Source organism: Meriones unguiculatus, chromosome 20 (assembly GCF_030254825.1).
Source record: "Meriones unguiculatus strain TT.TT164.6M chromosome 20, Bangor_MerUng_6.1, whole genome shotgun sequence".
In the NCBI taxonomy this organism is placed as follows: Eukaryota; Metazoa; Chordata; class Mammalia; order Rodentia; family Muridae; genus Meriones; species Meriones unguiculatus.
This window is the reverse complement of record NC_083367.1, coordinates 44465445-44470153: the sequence shown is the minus strand read 5'-3', so window position 1 is coordinate 44470153 and position 4709 is coordinate 44465445.

Below are 4709 nucleotides of genomic sequence, written 5' to 3'. Positions count from 1 at the left end.
CAAAGGGCCAGAAAGCACAGTCATACCACATGTTCAGGAAAGTGAGCCGCTTTTGGCAGGCAGAACTGCCCCAGATGTCGGTGACTGCAGTGAAGAAAGGCAAGGTAGAGGAGAAGTATGGGAGGCAGTTCCCATTTGCCATGGAAGATCGGAAAGAGTCCCGAAAGCGGCATCTGCAGAGCCTTCTCAGGTTGGGGGCAGAGGACAACTTCCAGCAAAAGAATTTGTAAGCGCGAAGCCAGCCTGGCGTGTTTGAGGCGAGGCAAGGATGTCCAGGTGGCTGGAGTGATGAGAACAGGAGACAGCTGTCTAGAATTAAGTCAGGGGTTGTAGTCATGAGATACAAGGCAGAGCCTTCTTCTAAAGGGTCTGGCCGGCGTAGACTTTTGTCTGAGGACAAGGTCCAAGTGTTTTAAGTATTTTCCTTTTAAAAGTACATCATAGCAGATGCTCACTGGTGCCTGAATGAAAGAATTACCCATACAAACTTAGGGAGCCACAAAGAAGCAAGGATGTTTAAGTGAAAGTCAATAACATTACTGCTAAGAGACGATAGCACTGCTAGTAGTTCGAGTTATTCAATATGGTTTTGAAAAATGGGCATATTTATATATTCTTTTACATGAAATTCTTTTAAAACAACAGCTCTTTTCCGCAATTGTAAAGCAATATCCTATTGTGAATATTTGGGCAAATACTGAAAACTCAGAAGGGGAATCCAGGAGCCCTTCATAGGCCTATTGTCCGAAGACTTGTGTACATTTGGACATGTTCCCACTCTTTGCTCTGAGCAGCGAACGGGTTCTGTAAGGCTGGTCATGAGCTGTCTGTGCTTCAGATTCCTCATGAGTAGGTGGAAGTAGTAATAGCTGCTTTGTAGGGCTGACAGGAAGTGTAAGGGAGGCGAGTGGCACATTTCTTGGGCAGTCAAATAAGTGTAGAGGACTGCATGCTGTCTTCTGTGTTTCTAAGTAGTTATTATACTTTATACATCATTCTATCCTGTTTTTAAAGATTGATTTTATCCGTAGTGAGGCAGTCTCACTATGCATGCCAGGTTGGCCTCAAACTCAGTACTACCCTTCTGCCTCTGCCTCAGCCTCTAGAGTGCTGGAATTACAGACATGTAGCACTAGGCCTGCTTTTCCTAAACCTTTTTTAATGACTGCATAACATGAGTGAATAACTTTCTCTTCTCAAGCCCTCTCCATTTCTTGGTGTGTTGTTTTAGAGAAATCATTCCCCTCTTATTGGACTTTCTTCTTTAATATGTAAATGTTGAGACAGCCTGAATTTCTCAGGAAAACACAAAGACCATCTTTGCCTCTGAACAACTTGAAAGAAGTTGCCAACTTGATTTGCCTATCATTTACAAATATCTTTGTGAAAGATTTCCGACAAGACATTTCCCTACATAATTCAAGTTCAAACAGTAAAATTGGGAAATTAGTACAGAGACACTGGAGTCTAATTCCCCAGACACCAAATTTCTCCCTCCTTCCCTCTCCCCTCCACTTCTCTCAAACATTTTAAAAAGTGTGTGCGCGCGCCGCATGTGTGCAGGTGCCTGTGTAGTTGAGAAAAGGCGTCGGATCCCCTGAAACGGGAGGCACAAGCGGCTATAAATCTCTGGCTGTGGATGTTGAGAACTAAACACAGGTCCTTTGGAAGAGCAGCAAATGCTCTTAGTCACTGTTACACTTGTCACGCCCTCCTTCTTGTGGTGGTGTTTTAGAGACAGGGCCCTGCTTAACCTCCAATTGTATATGTAGCCAGAGCTGAGACTTGAACCTAGAGCCATGCATGCTAGGCGAGCAGTTTACCAACTGAGCCACACGCCCAGCCCCCTCCCCTTCTTTCTTAATAACAGGTTCTAATTTGTAGAAAGGGATTCCAGCGCAGAACTACATACTTAAATGAGGTCATGTCTTCTTAATCTCTTGCTCTGGAATGGTTCCTGAGTTTTTACTTGACTTTCCAGTCCTAAACACTTTTGAAGAATGTGAGCCAGTATTTTGTCCTTCACCGTGTCTGGTGTGTTTGAGCTGTTAGGAGCATTTCGGAGGCAGCACATAGTCTTCTCACTGTGTGCCACACACATGCACACACACACACACACACACACACACAAGGCTACTTTTGCAAAAAAATTTCCTGTTTGTTCTGTGGAACTGAAACCATGTGCCAGACTGCACCTACACCCTCAGCCCAGCTGGGGTCCCAGTCCCCTGCACTACATCATCCTCTCAGTCCTCTGTGCCAGATTGACCCTAGCACATGGTCTAGGGTCATCCCTAGGTCATCCTTCTCATCCTTTGGCCCAACACCCTGCCACAGCCCTCCTGTTCTGGTGCTATACATCTTTCAGATTCACAGTATTTATGTAAGTTCTACTAGTTTTCCCTCAAATGAAAAAAACATTTCCATTGGCAATGGTCTTTTGGTAATAATAGTGTACTTTCATTTCAACAATAAAAAATAATTTGGGTAATAAAAATATATATATATATATATGATTTATCTGAGATGTTCATTGCATTACCACATGCTTTAGAGTTATCACTTCATGTTAAAATTAAGTTGAGGGTGTAGGATCACTTATGTGACAATCTTTAACTTTAAATGTGTTGGCAGCCATTTTGTTGGCATATCTTAGCATCAAAAATAACCAAAACTACCTTATGTGTTGATTAGCGAAAATCATATTGAATTATCTTATAGTGGTGAGATACAATTGAGTTTAATCTTTCTCAAAAATAATTTATTTTTATTTTATGCATATTGGTGTTTTCCCTGCATCTATGTCTGTGTGAGGGTGTTGGGTCCCCTGGAACTGGAGTTACAGACAGTTATAAGCTGTAATTTGGGTGTTGGGAATTGAACCTAGGTCCCCTGGAAGAGCAGTCAGTGCTCTTAACCACTGAGCCATCTTTCTAGGCTGAGTTTAATCTCTTTAAGTTGTTCTATTCTGGTGAGGCAGTGTGTTGCTATGTAGCTCTGGGCTGTCCTTCAGCTCAGGGTGTCCTTCAATTTTCAGTATTCTCTTACTTCAGCCTCTGGATGCTGGGATTATGAGTGTAACAACATCATGCCAGCTTCTCCACCCAACTCCACTTTAACATCTTTGCTTGGGGGTTTAGTATGTTCATTTATTTAATAAATTGATTTTGATTTTCCATCATAAAAACAATCATGCTTCAACTTTAATTGTCACAAACTAGTGAGAAAAGAACAAGGCCAACTTAATACACAAATGATGCATTCATGCAGAGTGAAGGCCACATGAATGATGGCGCCCAGCATAAATGAAATTTCACAGTAGTTCAAGTAGAAAAACGTGCTGAGGAAATGAAGCCATTAGGGACTCATAGTAGCTTAGGCCAAACATGGAAGAAGCTGAGAAAAGCTCTCACTTTACTCAGGTATGAGCATTACGTTAGTGATATTAAAACCTGCAAAGATTCTCCATGTATGAATATGGGTGTTTTGCCTACACGCATGTCTGTGCCCCACATACATGCCTGGTACCTACAGAGGTCGGAAAAGGGCATCGGATTCCTGGGGACTAGTTACAGATGGCTGTGAGTCATGATGGAAGCGCTGAAAGCCAAGCCCAGGTCCTCTGCGGAGCAACAAGTGCTCTTGACTAATGGACCATCTCCCCAGGCCTATCAAGAGCTTTTTACTAAAAGCTTTAGTTATTTATTTATTTTACATATCAGTGTTGTACCATTTTTAAATCAATGGTCTAGGCTGGAGAAATAGCTCAGCTGTTAAAGGCTAGGCTCGCAACCAAAAATGTAAACTCAGTCAGGCTAATGACAGTAATGAACTGGGGCTGGAGAGGCGGTCAAGTGTGTAAAGGTGCACATAGATCTTTCAGAGGACTCAAGTTTGGCACCGCCTACAGCTAAGATTTTCTTATTTGAATTTACCGGGTGATTTTTTTTTAACTAAACCTACACTTACGTGTAATTTTTTTTCTTATGCTTTTTAAATTGTGTTTTTTAAAACTTGTAAAATTGGGTCTATGACTCAATGGTTAACAGCACTGGCTACTCTTCCAGAAGACTCAGGTTCAGTTCTAAGCACTGACATGGTAGCTCACAACTGTCCTTGGAACTAGAGTCACATAAAAGCCAACAGGGCCAGGCAGCCGGCCTATGACCCCAGAGCTCAGGCGGTGACAACAGCAGCAAACTGATGAGTTCAGCAAAGAGACCCTGTATTAGTAAGTAAAGTGGAGAGCCATCTAGGAAGATGTGAAACACTGACCTCTAAACACACACACACACACACACACACACCTGAGCCCATACATACACAAATATATAAAATTTACCATATTAACCAATTCAGTATAATTAAGAATATCTGTAATGTTGAACAGCAGATCTCCAGGATTTTTTTTCCCCTCTGGTGTTCAGTTTTTGATCAACCATTACTAGAAAGCATTTATATATCATTATATATTTGTATACATTTAAGAAACATTTCAAGAAAAGCTATTTAAGTCGCTGCTGTGGGTGGGGAGCTCCAAGAGAACTTTCTTAAAAAGCTAAGAAGTCTGAAGCACACGAACCAGCGAGGTAACTTTCTTTCAGTTAATGATTGCTCTGCCAGCCCTCCAGGCTTTTCAGCGGTTGGCCTACCCAGCAGACTGGTTGGAAATGACAATGAGACTCCATTTCTCAGGAAAGCAGGACTTG